Here is a 20,473-nt window from a genome sequence, read left to right on the forward strand (position 1 = left end):
CCTCCTCACTGTTACCATCAGGTAGGACGTACAGAAGCCTGAAGGCACACACTCAGCGATTCAGGAACAGCTTCTTCCCCCTGCCATCCGATTCCAAAATGGACATTGAATCTTTGGACACTACCTCACTTTTCCTTTTTGAATATACAGTATTTTTATTGCACGTTTTTTAATCTATTGAATATACCTAATTGATTTACTTGTTTATTTATTATTATTTCTAAGTTTTATTATTGTAATTTCTTTGCTAGATTACGTATTGCATTGAATTGCTGTTGCTAAGATAACAAAATTCACGTCAGACACCGGTGATAGTAAACCTGATTCTGATTCTATCGGTGGCATGTGACATAGAATGAAAAGCATCGTTTGCATCACAGTCTGAGGATATGCTGGGGACAGCCTGCAAGTGTGACCGCACTTCCGGCGCCAACATGGCACGTCCACAACGACTACTCATATGTCTTTGGAATGTTTGTGGGAGGAAACCATCATGTCATGGGAGAGCGTATAAACTCCTTACAGACAGCAGCGGAAATTGAGCCCAATCGATCATCCTGGAAAGCTTTACCCTAACTGCTATGTTACTGTGGCACCCTTTAAACCCTTGCCAGCCATACCAGTGAGGAGATTGGGGCCAGCCTTACACTAAGTCAGCACTTTTGACTGTGCAAAGTCACAGGCCAAAAGGATTCTAGATGGGATGGTCTTGGGGATCGGGGAGCTGTTCAGGTATTGTGCTAGATTGAAGGGCAGGGAGCATGTGACTTGTTAGGTTTGAAATTGGATTAGAGATGAACTGGTCATGATTAGTAAAGCTGTCAAAGATTACGGTACGGGGAAAAGGTGGGAGAATAGGAATATTAAGAGGGGTAACAAATGAGCCATGATGGAATGGCAGAGCAGACTCTGGGCCTCATCTTGCATCTGTGTCTTATGGTCTTATGTACATTTAAAAATACAGTGAAATTCATTATTTTGCATCAACAGCCAAAACGGTCCGAAGGTGTGCTTGCTGGGAGGTGCAGCCTGCTGGTGTCACTACACTTCTGGTGCTAACAGAGCATGCCCGATATTTACTAACCCTAATCCGTACGGCTTTGGAATGTGGAACGAAACAGGAGGAAACCCACACAGTCATGTACATTTTGCCGACAGCTGTGGGATTTGAACCCAGGTTGTTGGCGCTGTAATAAGTTATACTGACCGCTACATTACAGTGACCTGTCAACTTTGCTGGAGAGAGCTTTTTGGTCCATGGTCTGGGAAGAGGTGGATGTTTCCTGGTCATTGCTGTCTCTGGGAATATCAGCTGAGCTGGAATCTTGAGTTTTGAAGGAGCCCTCTGGCCCCCTCCCTGGCTGACGAAACAACCGGCCGGGGCCGATGTGTGTGAGGTTGGTGGAACAGCTGCCTCACTGGCTGGGGACCACCTACTTCCTGTTCTCACAGCTGTGGTTGCCGTGGGTGGAGTGAGATAGGGCGAGTGGGGGTGGAGGATTTGGCTGCCTGGCGTTGAGCTGGTCAGAGAGGCGCTTGTCAGTGCTGGTCATATGTTTTGACAGATTCCAAACAGTTGTTAGAAGCTGTGAGGCCTGTGTGCCGGCCCTGTCTTTGTCCTTCACATGGGCATGTCTGCTGCTTCAGGCACTCGCCTGCACTGCCGTACTGGTGAGTACACTAGGGGCTTGTCAAAATGTACTCCATTTGTCAGCACAGGGGGCTATGGGTCTTTGGGGGTGACCCACTGTTAGAAAAATATCAGTAATGTCATCAAATGCAGATCAGAGGGAGCCAGTTTATCCTTCTTTCTCACTGTGTCTGTCTCTGTGTGAGTCTCTCCCTCTCTCTCTCTCTCTCTCTTTCTCTCTCTCTCTCTGTCCCTCTATGTCTGTCCGTTATCTCTCTCTCTCTCTCCCCCTCTGTGTGTGTGTGTGTGTGTGTGTGTGTGTGTGTGTGTTTGTCTGACTGACTCTTATCTCTCTTTCTCTCTGTCCCTGAATGTGTCTGTTCGTCTGTCTGACTGTTATCTGTCTGTGCACCTCTATGTGTGTGTCTCTCTCTCTCTATTGTTTTCTCTGTATATGTGTCTCTCTTATCTCTATACTTTTTGTATGTGTACATGTGTCTTTTTCTTTCTTAATCTCTCTCTGTGTCCCTCTCTGTGTCTCCCTTATCTCACTCTGCCTCCCTCTATCTCTCTATCGCGCTCTCTTTTTCTTCTCTCTCTCTCTCTCTCTCTGTTATCTCTCTGTGACTGACTCGTACTCCCCCCACCCCCAAGCTGTGCGCAGCATGACCCGTGTGCCAGTGATGTACAGCTGAAGGAATTGAGGCGTTGCTAATGGTGTTGTTGCCTCCTCTGAGTGTTGACGTATAGTGAATATTTTGCAGGGTGAAGGCTGTGCTTGCTGTCCTGAACTGCTGCCCTGTTAGGTAGGTTGTGCGGTGAAATTTTGGCTCGATGGACATTTAATCCTGAAGAAAGGATCAGGTGTGGCCAGTACTGCAACTTCTATAACCACTGTGAATGTCACCGAGCATTTGCTTGCAGCTGACCACCACCCTGATTAGGGGTTGCTCGTCCTCTTGGGGTTGAAGGTTAACTTCTTCCATGATCTCGATTTTCCCAGCACCGCAGAACTTGGAGATCTCCAGGCTTCTCCAATTTTGTCCTCTTAATCATCCGTTTCTTTTTGTCCTCCACGGTGACTCTCGATTGTGTACAATAACCTCACCCAACTACTCTGCCCCGCTGTTGCTTGTTCTTCTGAAGTGTTCCTTAAAACCTTCTTGGTTTAAGATAAAAGGATTAGCTTATAAATGGTATTTGTCACATGGACATCGCAACGCAGTGACATTTGTGTCAACAACCAAGTCCAAGGATTGTGCTGGGGGCAGGCCGTAGATGTCGCCATGCTTCTGGTACCAACATAAGGTGCCCACACCTACAAGCCCTAATCCTATGTATGTCTTTGGAACATGGAGGACACACTAGAGTCCAGGGTGACAGGGGGAACAGACAGACTCCTTTGTTTGGCATTACCTCCCTCAGCTACTTTTAGCTGTTTCTGATAAATGAAAATTATTCTTTTCTTTTATAATAAACAAATCAGAAAAAGGTCAGATAAGCAGTTGAGAGGTATGTCTATTTTCTATCAGAATGTCCCTTTGTTTGATTAAACATGCTGTTGGTGTGGTGAAAGGTTGATTGACCAGAGGTAGTCAGATAATCTACCTCAGAGTTTATTCTCACAAGCTTCCCCATGAGTGGGTACAGCTGCAAGGCAGTGGAGGTGTGAGATCAGTTTTCCTTCTCCTAGATGAGCTGCCAACCACGGCTGATGAGCCCCATCTGCCCGAAGCAACTGGTTTTAAGGCGCCATGAACCTGCCTTTTGTACTGTACTCCACTGTACGATTGTTGGAAACCCCTATGGTTTAGTATCTGGCTCACGATACAATATTTCCAAGCTCCCTTCTCACTCACCTTTGTTTTCCCTCTTCCTTTAAACTTGCCTGTTTCACTGAAAAAAAAATTAGTGTAAATTGGTAACTTGTTGTATTATTGCCACATGTTTTGGGGCACAGTGGAAAAACTGTTTTGTATGCCATCCATAAACCATTGAGGTAGTACAAGGGAAAACACTAACAGAATGCAGAATAAAGAGTTACAGTTGGAGATAATGCAGTGCAGGGAAACTCTCTTAAGGGGCAAGGCCATAATGAGGTAGATTGGGGTCATTGGTCCACTTTAGCATGGCAGGGACAGTTCAGTAGTCAAGATCATGTCGTTGAGCTTGGTAGTGAAATTGGTGGGACAAAATTGCAGTCAGTGGAATGAGCTGAAGTGTAACATGGCACAGCATCGGAGTGATGAATACAGGACTGAAGGTGTTATTTGAATGCACGCAGTATATAGACTATGGTAGATGATCTTGTAGCTCAGTTAGATTTGGCACGTATGACATTTTAGGCATCACTGAGTCATGCTGAAAGAAGGGAACTTAACAACCAAGGATACACATTATATTGAAAAGACAGGCAGGTAGACAGAGGGGTTTGGTGTGGCTATTTTGGTAAAAAAATAAATGAAATTCTTGGAAAGGGATAGGATGGGATTGGAAGTTGTAGAATTCTTGTGGGTAGAGTTAAGAAAATGCAAGGGCAAAAAGACCCTGATGAGAGTTACATACAGGCCTTCAAACAGTTGCCAGGATGTGGGCTACAAACTACAATGAGAAAAGACATGACAAAAAAGTAATGTTGCAATAGGCATGGGGGATTTCAGTATGCAGCTAGATGGGAAATTCAGATTGGTGTTGGATCCCAAGAGAGAGAATTTGTAGAATGCCTACAAGATGGCTTTTTAGAGCAGCTTATGGTTGAGCCCACTAGGGGATCAGCTATTCTGGATTGGGTGTTGTGTAATGAACCACAATTGTTAGGGAGCTTAAAGTAAAGGAACCCTGAGGAGGCAGTGATCATAATATGATAGAATTCATTTTGCATTTTGAGGGGGGAGAAGCTAAAGTCAGCTGGATCAGTGTTATAGTGGAGTAAAGGGAATTACAGAGGCATGAGAGAGGAGCTGGCCAAAGTTAATTGGAAGGGGACACTAGCAGGGATGACGGCAGAACAACAATGGCTGGAGTTTTGGGAGCAATTCGGAAAGTGAAGGATAGATACATCCCAAAGAAGTAGTAGTACTCTAAAGGCAGGATGACGCAATCGTGGCTGACAAGGGAAGTCGAGGCCAACGTAAAAGCAAAAGAGATGGCATATAATAGAGTAAAAATTAGTGGGAAGTTAGAGGATTGGAAAACTTCTAAAAACCAACAGAAGACAACTAAAATGCCATAAGGAGGGAAAAGATAAAATATGAAAGTAAGCTAGCCAATAATATCAAACACCATTTTAGATATATAAAGAGTAAAAGAGAGGCTAGAGTAGATATGGACCACTGGAAAATTATGCTGGATAGTAATGAGGGACAAGGAAAAGGCAAACAAAGTATTTTGCGTTAATCTTCACTTGGAAGACACTAGCAGTATGCCATAAGTTTAAGAGTGTTGGGGGGCAGAAGTGAGTGCAATTGCTATTACTAGGGAGAAGGTGCTTGGGAAACTGAAGGGTCTGAAGGTAGATAAAGGTCTGAAGGTGGACCAGATGGACTACACCCCAGGGTTCTGAATGAGGTGGCTGAAAAGGTTGCGGAGGCACTAGTAATGATCTTTCAAGAAGCACTAGATTCTGGAATGGTTCCAGAGGACTGGAAAATTGCAAATGTCACTCAACTTTTCAAGGAGGGAGGGAGGCAGAAGAAAAGAAATTATGGTCCACTTAGCCCAACCTCAGTGGTTGGGAAAAAGATGGAGTCGCTTGTTAAGGATGTAGTTTTGGGGTACTTGGAGGCACATGATAAAATAGGCCAGAGACAGCATGGTGTGGACTTAGTGGGCCGGGAGGGGATACTAATCTTGAGGGAAAATCTTGCCTGACAAAGCTGTTGGAATTCTTTGACGAAATAGCAGGCAGGAAGACAAGAAGAATTGGTGGATGTTGTGTACTTGGATTTTAAGAAGGCCTTTGACAAGATGCCGCATGGGGCTGTTTAACAAGAGCCCATAGCATTACAGGAAAGATCCTAGCATGGATAGAGCATTGGATGTTTAGCAGGAAGAAAGACTTGGAATAAAGTGAGCCTTCTTTGATTGGCTGCCAGGGACTAGTGGTGTTCCATAGAGGATGGTGTTGGGGATCACTTCTTCTTACATTGTTTGTCAATGATTTGGATGACGAATTGATGGCTTTGTTACCAAGTTTGCGAATAATACAAATATAATGCAAGGGCAGGTAGTTTTGAGGAAGCAGGGAGGCTGCAGATAGGCTTAGACAGATTAAGAGAATGGGCAAAAAAGTGGCAAATGGAATGCAGTGTCGGATGTGTATGGCCATGTACTTTGGTAGAAAGAATAAAAGCATAGATTATTTTCTAAACAGGGAGAAAATTCAAAAATCGAGGTGCAAAGGGACTTGGGAGTCCTTGTGCAGGATTCCCTAAAGGATAATTTGCAGGTTGAGCTGGTGGTGAGGAAGGTGAATGCAGTGTTGGTATTCATTTCAAGAGGACTAGCATATAAAAGTAAGGATGTAATGCTGAGGCTTTATAAGGCACTGGTGAGGCCTCCCTTGAAGTATTGTGAGCTGTTTCGGGCCTCTTATTTAAGAAAGGATGTGCTGACATTGGTGAGGGTTCCGAGGAGTTTCACTAGAATTATTCCTGGAAAGAAAGGCATATTGTATGAAGTACAATTGATGTCTCTGGGCCTTTACTCGCTGGAAGTTAGAAGAATAAGGAAACTCATTGAAACCTATCAAATGTTGAAAGGCAGAATTAGAGTTGATGCAGAGAGAATGTTTCCTGTGGCGGGGGAGTCTAGGACCAGAGGGCACAGCTTGAGAATATAGGAACATGCATTTAGAATGGAGATGAGGAGGAATTTCTTCAGCCAAAAGGTAGCGAATCTGTGGAATTTGTTGTCACAGGTGGCTGTGGAGGCCAAGTCATTGGGTATATTTAAGGTGGAGGATGATAGTTTCTTGATTAGTTGGGGTGTTAAAGGTTATGCAAATAAGGCAGGAAAATGGCGTTGAGAAGGAAATGAATTAGCCATAATGAACTAGAAGAGATTTGATGGGCCAACTGGCCTAATGCTACTCCTATGTCTTATACTATGTGCTTTCAGGTTTTTATATCTTCTGCCCAATGGGGGGGGGGAGGAGAAAAAGAGAAAATAGCTGGGGTGGGAGCGATCTTTCATTACACGGGTTGCTTTATCAAGGCAGTGGGAATTATGACCAGAGTCCACAGAAAGGCGGCTGTGTCTACCACTCTTTGCAGTACCTTGTAGCCACAGGCAGACCAGTTTCCATACCAAACCATGATTACTTAGAAAATACAGCAAGGTGGAGTATTTTTAAATTGTACGAGGTGATAGTGTTCAGAGGGAATCGAGTGTACTTACTTTACATGCCATCTACACATGTCATGTCATCACATCAGTGCATTGAAGGAGTGCAAGAGATAACACCAACAGAACGCAGAATTAAGTGTTACAGTTAGAGAAAGTGCCGTGCAGGCAGACAACAAGGTGCAAGGCCATAACAAGGTAGACTGAAGTCAAGAATCTGTCCTTATGTAGCCTCTCCATCAGCGCTGATGGGTGGTCAAGAAAGGATGTTGCATTATGTCTTTAGTCAATGAGATGAATTCAAGAGTTGGGAAGTTATGTGGCAGCTTTATAAAACTCTAGTTAGGCCAAATCTCATGTAATGCATACAGTTCAGGTCACCTCATTATAGAAGGGATTGGAACCATTGGGGAGGGTACAGAAGAGGTATACCAGGATGTTGCCTGGATTAGAGGTCACATGCTTTAGGGAAAGGTTGGACAAACTTGAGTTGTTTTCTCTGGAGTAGTGAAAGCTGAGGGGAGAACTGATGGAAGTTAATAAATTTGAGAGTCATAGATGGAGTAGACGGCCAGATTCTTTCTCCCAGGTTTAAAATGTCTAATACTAGAGGGTTTGTTTTTAAGGTTAGAGAGGCTAAGTTCAAAGGAGATGTGTGAAGCAAAATTTTCTTACAGAGAGTGGTGGGTGCCTGAGATGTGCTGCCTGGGGTGGAGCTGGAGGTGGAGGTAGATACAATATAAGTGTTCAGGAGGCTCTTAAGCACAGGAATGTGCAGGATATGTAAAGACATGAACACTAGAAAGAAGAGTAGTTTAGTTGGGTATTTAATTCCACTTTTAATTAGTTCAGCACCCACACTGTGGGCTGAAAGATGTCTTCCTAAGCTGCACCGTCCTTTTCATACTAGGAAATGTTATAGTCTTATAATAGTGTGATAGAAGCTGCCCTTGAGCTGCTGGTCCATGCTTTCAAGCTTTTGTATCTTCTGCCTGGTGGGAGGGTGGAGAAGAGGGAATGTCCTGCTAGTAGGGCTTCTTGGACTATATTGGCAGCTTTCCCAAGGCAGCGGGAAGTGAAGGCAGTTCATGGAGAAGAGGCCGGTTTCCGTGATGTGTTGAGCTGAGTCCACATCTCTCTGCAGTTTCTTGCTGTCTTGGGCAGAGCAGTTGCCGTTCCAAGCCGTGATGTATCTGGATAGAATATTTTCTGTGGTGGATCTGTAAAAAATCTTGGTGGGGTTGAAGAGTACATGCTGAATTTCTTTAGTGTGCTGAGTTTTAGTAGAGGTGCTGATGCACTTTCCTGGCCATGGTGTCTGTGTGGCTGGATCAGGACAGACTATTGGTGATCTCCACTCCTTGGAACGGAAGCTCTCAGACCTCTCAACCTCAGCATCTTTGATGTCAACTGCTCATCTTCATGTTGACAATAACCAGCTCATCGTTATTTGTGAGTTTGTCCTCTACTGTGGTGTCATCTACAAATGTGGAGCAGACCTGGGCCGTGCATTCATGAGTGTACAGAAGGTAGAGTAGGGGGTTGAGGATGCAGCCTTATGGGGAATCTGTGTTTAGAATAATTGTGGTGGAGCTGTCACTGCCTATCCTTACTGATTTTGGTCTGTTGGTTGGGAAGTCAAGGATCCAGTTGCAAAGGGAGGTGTTATGTTCCAGGTCTAGGAGATTGGAAGAGAGTTTGCTTGACATGTTAATATTATAGTACTATGTACCAGCAGAAAGTCAGTGAGAAGTCTGTTGGGGTGTTAGAACATGTGATAGTCCAGAAAACCAGTGCAGCACTACCAGTCCCAGACGTGGCCAATTATCGGAGTTTCACTGTGTGACGTCCAATACCGAGTATTGCACTTGGATAGGATGCAAGACTTTGGAACAGGTGCTGGGACAATTTATCAGTAGGTTTTTCTCGACCAAAGCCAAAAAAGACCTGCTGGAAATGTGGGACAAAAGCAGGAAATGTTGGAGAGACTCTGGCACAATATGGAACTGTGCCAGTGCAGTCTGAAATGTCTTGTTGCTCTCGCTGTCTTCATAGTTGCTGCTTGACCTGCTGAGTATGCCCACTAGTTTCTGTTTCTCTTTCATTATTTGACGTCTGACACATTCTTGCCTGAGGCAAATTTTGATCTGTTGAATTCTGATGCTGATCTCATCATAACCCAGAGGTTAAAAATGCCTTTGAACTACCATTCAGAATTAAAGTATGCAAATGTTACCTTGAGATTTATTTTCTTGTAGGTATTTACAGGAAAATAAAAAAACAGTACAATTTATGAAGAATTATGCATAAATAAAGACTGACAAGCAACCAACGTGCAAAAGAAGACAAATTGTTCTAATAAAATAAATAATATTGACAATATTAGTTGTAAAGGGTCACTGAAAGTGAGTACATAGCTTGTGGAATCAATTAAACATTGAGGTGAGTGAAGTTATCCATGTTGGTTCAGATCCTTGTGGTTGTAAGGTAATAGCTGTTCTTGAACCTGGTGGTATGGGAGCTAAGGCTTCCGTACCTCCTGCCCAATTATAGTAGCACGAAGAGAGCATGGCTTAGATGACGGGCGCCCTCAATGATGGATGCTGCTTTCTTGCGACAGAGTTTCTCGTGACTGTGCTCAGTGGTGTAGAGTGCTTTGCCTGTGATGGACCAGGCTGTATCTATCACTTTCTGTAAGCCTTTCCGTTCCTGGCATTGGTATTTCCGTACTAGTCTGTGATGTAAGAAATTCTTGCCTGACAAATCTGTTGGAATTCTTTGAAGAAGTAACAAGCAGGATAGATGTTGTGCATTTGGATTTTCAGGCTTAGACAAGATGCTACACATGGGGTTGCTTAACAAGCTACGAGCCCATGGTATTACAGGAAAGTTTCCAACAGTGGCTGGTTGGCAGGAGGCAAAGAGCGGGAATAAAGGGAGCCTTTTCTGGTTGACTGCTGGTGACTAGTGGTGTTACCATAAGACAATAAGGTATAGGAGTAGAAGTAGGCCATTCAGCCCATTGAGTCTGCTCCACCATTCAGTCATGGGCTGATCCAATTCTTCCAGTCATCCCCACTCCCCTGCCTTCTCCCCATACCCTTTGATGCCCTGGCTAATCAAGAACCTACCAATCTCTACCTTAAATGCACCCAATGACTTGTCCTCCACAGCCGCTCGTGGCAACAAATTCCACAGAATTGCTACCCTCTGACTAAAGTAATTTCTCCGCATCAATGTCCTAAATGGGCATCCTTCAATCCTGAAGTCGTGCCCTCTTGTCAGACTCCCCCACAATGTTCCACAGGGATCAGAGTTGAGACTGCTTTTTTATGTTATATGTCAATGATTTGGATGATGGAACTGATGACTTTGTTGCAAAGTTTGCAGACTATACGAAGATACGTGGAGGGGCAGGTAGTTTGAGGAAGTAGAGAGGCTATAGAAGGACTTAGGCAGATTAGGAGAATGGGCAAAGAAATGGCAGATGGAATATAATGTTGGGAAGTGTATGGTCATGCACTTTAGTAGATTAAATGAAAGGGTTAACAACTTTCTAAATGGAGAGAAAATACAAAATAAACTGAGGCGCAAGGGGACATGTGAGTTCTTGTGCAAGACTCCCTAAAGGTTAATTTGCAGGTTGAGTCTGTAGTGAGGAAGGCAAATGCAATGTTAGCACTCATTTCAAGAGGACTAGAATATAAAAGCAAGGGTGTAATGTTGAAACTTTATAAAGCACTGATAAGGCCTCACTTGGAGTATTGACCAGTTTTGGGCCCTTTATCTTAGAAAGGATGTACTAAAACTGGAGAAGGTTCAAAAGAGCTTGACCAAAATGATTCCAGGTTGAATGGCTTGTCATGTGAAGAGTGGTTGATGGCTCTGGGCCTGTACTCACTAGAAGTCAGAAGAATGAGGGATGACCTCATTGAAACCTATCGAATAGCCTTGATAGAGTGGATGTGGAGAAGATGTTTCCTATGATGGGAGAGTTTAAGTCCAGAGGACTCAGCCTCAGGATGGAGGGACGTCCTTGTAGAACAGATATGAGGAGGAATTTCTCTAGCCAGCAAGTAGTGAATCTGTGGAATTCTTTACCACAGGCAGCTGTGCATGCCAAGTCTTTATGTATCTTTAAGGCAGAGGTTGATAGATTCTTGATAGGTCAGGGTGTGAAGGGATATGGGGAGAAGGCAGGAGAGTTTGAGGCTGAGAGTAAAATTGTATCAGCCATGATGAAGTGGCAGAGCAGACTCAATGGGCCAAATGGCCAAATACTTCTCCTATACCTTATGGCCTTGTGGTTCCAAAACCTGATGGTAAGATATTTTTAGAGCTGTAGGTAACGAGCCAGAGCAAGGTGTGCTGAGCATCGGGTACTCAATCTGTTCCCACACTCAACAGTGTTGAGGTTGAGAGCTTCAAGTTCCTATGTGTGAACATCACCAGTGGCTTGTTCTGGTCCAACCACACTGATGTCACCAAGGAAGCTTATCAACGCCTCTTCAGGAGACTGAAGAAATTTGGCATGTCCCCGTTGACTCGGCAATTTTTATCGATGCACCATAGAAAGCTGTGGAGATAGCTTAACACATCATGGGAGCTAGCCTCCCCTTCATTGACTCTGTAAAGCAAACAGCATGATCAAAGACCCCACCCAACCAATACATTCTCTCTTCATTCCTCTCCCATCAGGCAGAAGACACAAAAACCTGAAAGCATCAGGCTCAAGGACAGCTTCTACCCCACTGTTATCAGACTATTGAATGGACTCCTTGTACAATAAGAGGGACTCTTGGCCTCACCATTTACCAAGGTTATTGCTTGACCTTGTTCTATCTCAATGCACTGTGTAATGATTTGATCAGTATGAACAGAATGCAAGACAAGCTTTTCACTGTATCTTAGTGCATGTGAGAGTATTTAACCAAGGATCATTGACCCTCATTTTCACCCAAGGTTTCTAGTCACCTGCCTTGCTATCTGCTTAGATGCTTTCCTGTCAAATCTGTTTGCCCCCCACTCGCCAAAGATCCTTGGGATCCTTGTTGGATGAGTGAGGCTACATAAATGCAGTCTGCTGCTAAATGCGCCCAAATGTAATTTGAAATATTCTGCACACCTGTAGGCAGTGCACTAAGATGGCCTTGAGAAATTCTGGTGTTTGGGCATGAGCCCTGTGGGAGACCATTCATCCCCTCAAGTTTGTTCTTTCACGCAGACAGATAATGTGCTTTAAGTCTTAACCCATCTTTCCCCACCCGGTTCCATCTCCCCTGATCCCTCTGCACAAATTACACTACTGTCACAGTACTGTACTTTGATGCATGGCCTTAAAGTTCTCAATACCAGTCCAAACGTGCCTGGCCACCTTGAGAGGTCATAGGCCTGAATTCCCAGGACACATGGGGATGCTGCAGATTTTCATAAAGGCTTTGCAAAATTTTTTGAATCCAACCAGGATGCTCCTTGGATTAGAGAGCATGTTGTATGAGAATAGGTTGAGAGACTTAGGGGTATTTTCTTTGGAGTGAAGGTGGATGACAGGTGACTTGATAAAGCAGTACAGTATAAGATGGGAGGCATAGATTGCCCCTATTTGGGACATTTACCAAGAGGGTTGTAGACAAAGGGCCTGAAGCATTGTTGAGGATCGCTATCACTCATTCCACAATCTCTTTCACCATCAGAAAGGAAGTACAGGAGCATCAGGACAAGGACTGGCAGACTGGGTAACAGCTTCTTCCCTCAGGCTGTGAGACTAATGAATACCCTGCCACCACCAAGGTCTCATACTAGGACAAGGAGCTGATTGCTGTTTACCTGTGCTGCACAATGCATGCACTTTGAATTATATTTTATTAACTTATTTGTGGTAATATTTTGTTTTCTGTGTTGTGTGTGATATATGTTTTGTAGGTGCACCATGGGGTGGAGGAACATTGTTTTGTTTGGTTCCATGTATGTACAGTCAGATGACTTTAAAGTTGAACTTGAAATTGAGTAGACAAGCATGGTGGTTCAAAGCCATTCCAGGGACTAAGTGGTCCTCCCCAAGGTGTTACCTGCTGTTGCTATATTCTGTATTTGCTTCTCATTGTAATGACCTGTCTCCTCTTCTCATGGTCACACCAGACAGAAGCAGGCACCGGTTCAACAGGTCCAGGATCACAGTCCAGTTCATTATAAGACTTAGGATCAGAATCAAGCTATTCAGTCCATCAAGTCTGCTCTGCCTTTCCATCATAGCTGATTTATTTTCCTTCTCCTTCCTTCTCCCTGTAACGTTTGTCATCCTTACTAATCAAGAATCTATAAATCTCTGCTTTAAATATGTCCAATGACTTGGCCTCCACAGCTGTCTGTGGCAATGAATTCCACAGATCCACCACCCTCTGGTGAAAAATCGACAGCAGAAGACTTTTTCCCAGGGCAGAAATGGCTAATACAAGGGGACGTAATTGTAAGGTGGTGGTAGGGAAGTATGTCAGAGATTGATGGATGTGTGGAGCACCTGCCAGAGGTGGTGGTAGAGGCAGGTACATTAGGGGCATTTAAGAAACTCTTGAATGATAGAAAAATGGAGGGGCTATATGGGAGGGAAGGGTTAGATTGATCTTGGACTAGATTCAAAGGTTGGCACAACGTTGTTGTCCAAAGGGCCTGTATTACACTGCAGTGTTCTGTGTTGTTTCTTCTACTTGGTTAGCCTCTCGGAGCTTGGACCAGTGTGTCTGCTCAGGAATTGGAGATATGAACAAATTGGAATGCCTGCACTGAGTGTGGTACTCTAAATGGGCTTTACACTAGTGAGATTTGGCAAATTCCAAAGGAGGTGGGGTGGAAAACCAAGGGATGAGTTCAACATGTTATCAGTGAACATGTGTAAAGCAGGCAACAAATTCCTTTTTGCTGTTAATCTGCCCGACAGAAATGCCTGGAGGGTGCTGAGCATGTTTTCTTGGATCACTGTTGGTTTGGGTTGAAGGTGTTATGGCCGCTGTTTCATTGGCATATGGGAGGCTCTTTGCATTGTGTGCTGATTCATCAACACACTCTCTCCCATTGATGTGTGATATCATTCACAAGCATTCGTCTCCTTTCCTGACACTGAGAGTTCATCTGCTCTTCAAAGTAGTGACAAGGGTTCAGACAGGTGATTCGAAGGTATTAACAGTTGGTTGCCCAAATTCTGTCTTTGCTTGTCTTGAACTAACCCATTTGTTCCCAGATAGAAGCAGGCCCTTCAGCCCATCAAGTCCAGTATCAGAATCGGGTTTATTATTGCTAACATAAGTGATGAAATTTGTTGTTCTGTGGCAGCAGTACAGTTCAATACATAAAAAAACACTACAAGCTACCAAGCTACAATAAGAAATATAATAAATAGTCCAAAAAGAGAGTAAAAGAATGATGTAGTGTTCTTGGGTTCATTGACCGCTTGGAAATCTGATGGCAGATGGGAAGAAGCTGTTCCTATTTATTGATTGTGGGTCTGTAGGGTCCTGTAACTTTCTCCCTGTTGTTAATACTGAGGAGAGGCCATGTCTTGGGCGGTGAGGGCCCTTCATGATGGATGTTGCCTTCTTGGGGTATCGCTTTTTAAAGATGTTCTTGATGATGCGGAGGTGTGTGCCCATGATGGAGGTGGCTGAGTTTAGAACTCTCTGCGGCTTTTTCCAGATGCTGATGCAACCAATCAGATTGCTCACCACAGTAGACCTGTAGAAATTTGCTAGTTTTTGGTGACATACTAAATCACCTCAAACTCCTAATGAAATATTAGGTGTGCCTTCTTTTGAAATTGCATCAATATGTTGGGCCCAAGTTAGATCCTCTGAGCTGCGTACCCTTTCCATTGCTGACCCTTTGATGACTGGTGTATATTCTCCCAACTTGTGTGCCAGCCATTGTACCCTTTGTATTAATCCTAATCTGATTATACCCCCTCTCATCATTTCAAACAACTCTCCTCACATTCTGGAGGGCCAGTTAATCCACCAGAGCAAACATCTTTAGACTACGGGAAAGAACCTAGAACCATGGAGGAACCCATAAAGTTGTATTGAGCTAATGACATCGTATCCCTTCTGCCTGCACGTGGCTCGTATCCTGCCACTCAGTGCACATTCTTAAGTGTCTCTTGTATCTGCAGAATTCCCGGAGGAGATGCATGTGGAGACGTGTAAAAGCTCAGGTGGCACAGGAACGTCACGGGCGGTGTGAGGCAGCGCCTTCACCCGCTGTCCCACCTCTCCCATCACCCTTTCTCGGCCCACTTACTGCTGTCACTCATTCACTCCTGTGGCCCGATCCTCACCCTTAGGGGGTGGCTAAGGGAAGTATAGCTTGAACAGCACAGTGGCCTGAGCACACTCCCCTGCCCCCCCCACGAGAAGTATCTCAACAGCTTTGTCCCCTCCCCGTCACTACACGCTAGCTGAGTTATGAACGGCCGGTAACATGAAGAATCCCACCCAACCCCCACCTCATGGATTGCTTGCTCTACCCCCATCAGGGAAGAGACTACATAGCATTCAGACCGGGAGCACCAGACCCAAGCTGTAAGGTTAATCAACACCTCCACCCACTCTCATACCCCTCGACAACCACTAACCACCACTACTTTATCCACCTTGTGTACCTACCATCAACTTTATGGGCGTGCAGTCAATGTATATAATAAGGCATTTTATGTATTTATATTTGTTGTGTTTTTTTCTTATTATTATTGTGTACTTTATTTTTTTTTTGTGCTGCATTGGATCTGGAGGAACAATCATTTTGTTCTCCTTTACACTTGTGTGCTGGAAATGACTTTAAACAATCTTGAATCTTGAATCGTGGACTGTGGGTCTGGTTGGACTCGACAGGGATGGAAATGAATCCTCAACAGTGGGAGGATTGTGATTCTACGCTGTATGCTGCTTTAATGAGCGTAATTAGATCCTTGAGTCGCAACTGCCCTTACAGAGGAAGGGTGGACTCGGTTCCCGTCACCAGCTGTCTCTGCCTGTCCACCAGTGAGCCCTTGGAGAAAAGCTGATGCAGATTGTTGATGTAGCAGCACTGGTAGTGAGGATCGGGTCTTGTAGCATCCACTCTGAAATATCTATCAGTTTTCTGACTCCCAGTGCTTTCTGGAGGGCCGCCCATCTTCCTGAGACACCAGCAACCCCAAGGTAGGTAAAATATGAATTAAGTTGTAGAAGGCGGCTCCCTCCGCACAGCCCCAGGGCAAGAGGACTGCAGCTCAGAAATGGGGGTCTGAAACAGAACACCTGGAACAAAAGCGATGGAGGAAGTCAGTGGGTCAGGCAGCATCTGTGATGAGAAATACAGTCAACTTTTCAAGCCAAGACCCTTCATCAGGATTGGAAAGGAAAGGGGCAGAAGTCAAAATAAGATGATGGGCAGAGACGAAGGAGTACAAAATGGTGCTCACCTGCTTGTCACCTTGCTTTGCTTTTCCTCTTTCCCTTTCTCCCATGGTCCTCTGTCCTCTCCTATCAGATTCCTCTGCCTTCAGCCTCCACCTATCACTTCTTATCTTCTTATTTCATTCCCCCTCCTCCAACTACCCACTTTCCCCCTCACCTGGTCTCACCCGTCACCTGCTTTCTTGTACTCCTCCACCTGCCCCGCCACCTTAGGGTCTCGGCCCAAAACATCAACTGATTACTCCCCTCCATAGATGCTACTTGACCTGCTGAGTTCCACCAGTAGTTTGTGCATTGCTCAAAATTTCCAGCATCTGCAGAATCTCTTGTGTCTCAAGGAAAGGGTATGCAGTTTACAATGTCGCCTCAGTTGAGCCACAAGGTTATGACCCTGTGGTAGATGTATGGCGAGTGGGAGGTCACACCAGGTGCTGAGGTGCGTAAGTGAGTTTGTGGATCCAGACCTTGGGGTCACACCTCGCCTTCTTCCCCTGGGGAGCTGTCAACAGCTCAAGGAGCTGTATGATTTCGAACCACACATCATGGATCCAGAGGGTTTTCAGGGATGTCCTAGCGTTTGAGAGGATCTGTCAGTTATGGGGAGAGGTCCAGTGAACTGAATGACGCCTCTCTTGTGAAGCAGGGCAGTCATCATCTGTTACTTGGACTCCCAACAAAAGCAGAATGGCGTTGAGAGGGATAATAAATCAGACATGATTTAAGTGGAGATAGGTTGAGCAAATTAGGGCATGTACTGTGCTGTTATGTTCTATGATTGAATGACGTAAAAGATTCACTAGTCCAAAAGGCCCAATCCTGCTCCTATGTCAGAAAGCCATAAGACGATAAGATACAGGAACAGAATTAGGCCATTTGGCCCATCGAGTCTGCAATGCCATTTCATCATTGTTGATGTAGCAGCACTGGTAGTGAGGATCAGGGTCTTGCAGCATCCACACTGAAATATCTATCAGCTTTTCTTCTCAGCCCCAATCTCCTTCCTTCTTCCTGTATCCCTTCATGCCCGACCAATCAAGAACTTATCAACCTCTGCTTTAAATATACCCAATAACCTGGCCTCCACAACCACCTGTGGCAATGAACTCTCTGGCTAAAAAAATTCCTCCTCACCTCTGTTTTAAAAGGATATCCTTTTATTCTGAGGCTCTGTCCTCTGGTCTTAGACTTCCTCCACCATAGGAAGCATCCTCTCCACATCCACTCTATCGAGGCCTTTCACCATTCGGTAGGTTTCAATAAGGTTACCCCTCATTCTTCTTAATTGAGTAGAGGCCCAGAGCTATCAAATGCTCCTCATGTGACAAGCCTTTTAATAGAAACATAGAAACATAGAAAATAGGTCCAGGAGTAGGCCATTCGGCCCTTCAAGCCTGCACCGCTATTCAGTATGATCATGGCTGATCATCCAACTCAGAACCCTGCACCAGCCTTCCCTCCATACCCCCTGATCCCTTTAGCCACAAGGGCCATATCTAACTCCCTCTTAAATATAGCCAATGAACTGGCCTCAACTGTTTCCTGTGGCAGAGAATTCCACAGATTCACCACCCTCTGTGTGAAGAAGTTTTTCCTAATCTCGGTCTTAAAAGGCTTCCCCTTTATCCTGGTATTATTTTCATGAGCCTCCTTTGAACCCTCTTAAATGAGAGCACATCCTTTCTCAGATAAGCGGCCCAAAACTGCTTGCAATACTCCAAGTGAGGCCTCACTAGTGCTTTTTAAATCCTCAGCTTTACATCTTTGTTTTTATATCCTAGTCCTCTCGAAATGAATGCTATTATCACATGTGCCTTCCTCACCACAGACTCAACCTACAAATTGACCATTTAGGAATCCTGCATGAGGTCCCTCTGTACCTCAGACTTTTGAATTTTTTTCTCCATTTGGAAAATAGACTAGTCCTTTATTTCTTCTACCAAAGTGCTTGACTGTACACTTCCCAATACTGTATTCCATCTACCGCTTCATTGCCCATTCTCCTAATCTGTCTAAGTCCTTCTGTGGCCTCTGTCCTTCCTCAAAGCTACCTGCCCCTCCACTGTCTTCATATTATCTGCAAACTTGACTGCACAGCTGTCAATTCCAACATCCAAATCATTGACATAATGGGAAAAGAAAGGATCCCAACACAGACTCCTGTGAAAGACCACTAGTCTTAGATACTGGAGTCATTGATCAAGTCAGGCAGTGCCCACAAGGAGAAAAAGGCTATACAGTTTGGAGGGGGATCCCTCATCAGAACAGTGACCCTTTTCCGTATAGGGGTACAGGACCTCAACCTGGGCTCTGTACTGGCCCATGTGATCCATCCTGGCTGCTCCTACACAGCCCTGGACTAGTCCATTTAGTATAACACCCATCTATTCTGGGACCTGATCCACCTTTTACATATAACTGATGTGTTGATTGCCTGTCGCTTCTCTGACCAACATCACAAATAATTTCTCATAGCTGCGAGGGGTGGTAGTGGCGATAAGCTTCCACTACCTATTAAATGCTTTCACTGGTAGCAATCTCAAATAACCTCTGACAACCATGTCTGGCCTTGACATGTGGCTTAGCTACTAAGCCCAGTGGAACCATTTCTACTGACTGGAGAAGGGGCAAAGGTGGGTTACTGAGGCCTTAAGACCAGTGGCTTTGAACAAATGAGGCTCATCAGCCATAGTTGGCAGATCACCTAGGAAAAAAAAAACTCTGATATCAAACCTCCGCTGCCTTGCAGCTATACACACTCATGGGGAAGGCTTTGGGAGTAAACGCAGAGGAAAAGTCCAGAGCTGGATTCCCTAAGGTAGACCTACATTGAGTTCAACGCTTACTTGACAGCTCCTGCAATGTCGCTGGTAGCAAACTTTGGATTCATCAGCTGCATGGTGAAGAGCAGTCTACTGCATAGGCAACATCTTCCCCTGCATATCTTACTGGCCTGGCAAACATGGTTGATCCCAACAACGGAGAGCTTCCTCTGTACACGGTTTGACTTGGTCCTTGTTTCTTTTCCTGTGTCCTGTGCCCTTGACAACATCTGTTTGCTGTGACGGAAGTGGCTCAGGCTTGCCCTGTTCCTGAGTCAGTGGTGTCCATTTGTATGGAGCCATTTCCATTGTCTCCTCTGATGCACGTGGGTGAGTTTGCCTCTCTGCAGATGTGCTCCTTGCAGTTACACATCCCACCAATCCACGGAGGATGTGTGAGTGAGTTCTTAGTAGTGGTGTAGTAGTGCGATTATTTGAGTCGAGCATGATGTTCTCCTAAGGGGTTGTCTGTTGGTGGATTCTCAGGTGGCTGTAGAGGCCGATCTGGGATCCACATATTCTGGTGCAGTGTGGGCTGTGGCTAGTCGTTGGATCCTTTGGTTGTTCATTCTCTCCTTTTGCGGCTGCCAACTTGTTCTCTGCGACACAGCGGAGGTCGCTGTTAGGTAGCGCAGATCCCTTTTGAAAAGATTTCCTCTAGGTGCATCTATTGAGTAGAATGCCTTCCCAGATTTTAGATGTATTGTTGAATTTCTCCAGGCTGATTGTGATGTTTAACTTTGAAGTGTTTCCTTTGCCCACAAGGGGCTCACTGACCTTCCTTCAACTGGGAGTAATAGATCTGTTAGGGGAGACATGAGTTAGGCATCCAGGTAACATGACCTATCCATTGGAGTTGCCTGTCGGCCTTTGTCACTGCACGGTTCAACTGTTCCAGACACCAGGAAGGCCAGTCACAGGTGGGCTTATTGCCAGAGATAAGCACACACCTGAGTCTTCACCAGGAAGCCTGGTTGGCAAGCTGACAGGAGCTGGAGGCAAAGGTTACACTTGCCTAGGGAGGGGGCAAATCTGTTCCAAATCCTGAACTGGGTGGTGACTGCCATACTAAAAAAGCAGCTCTCTTTGATCTCGCCAATATCCAGAAGAAGCTGGTGGGTATCTTCTGGGCAGAAGGCAGCACTGGGTCTCAAATTTCAAAGGCCAGCTAAACTTATTATCAAAGTATGTATATGTCACCATATAGTATCCTGGGATTCAGTTCATTGCAGGCATTC

The 20,473-nt window shown here is 44.9% G+C and overlaps 1 protein-coding gene across 7 annotated transcripts in view; it reads left to right on the forward strand.

Moving 5' to 3' along the window:
* LOC134342950 (myocyte-specific enhancer factor 2D homolog) overlaps positions 1-20,473 on the forward strand; it is a 112,433-nt gene that overhangs the window by 25,804 nt on the left and 66,156 nt on the right. Inside the window, exon 1 of one of the 7 annotated variants that reach the window (XM_063041678.1) lies at positions 1,116-1,671. The exons of 5 other annotated variants lie outside the window; for them this stretch is intronic. The gene's annotated coding sequence lies outside the window, so the exon portion shown is untranslated. Of the gene's footprint in view, positions 1-1,115; positions 1,672-11,751; positions 11,793-20,473 lie in introns of those variants that run through there. One more of the 7 variants, XM_063041679.1, reaches the window with a different exon arrangement.

Source organism: Mobula hypostoma, chromosome 2, assembly GCF_963921235.1.
Source record: "Mobula hypostoma chromosome 2, sMobHyp1.1, whole genome shotgun sequence".
Taxonomy (NCBI): domain Eukaryota; kingdom Metazoa; phylum Chordata; class Chondrichthyes; order Myliobatiformes; family Myliobatidae; genus Mobula; species Mobula hypostoma.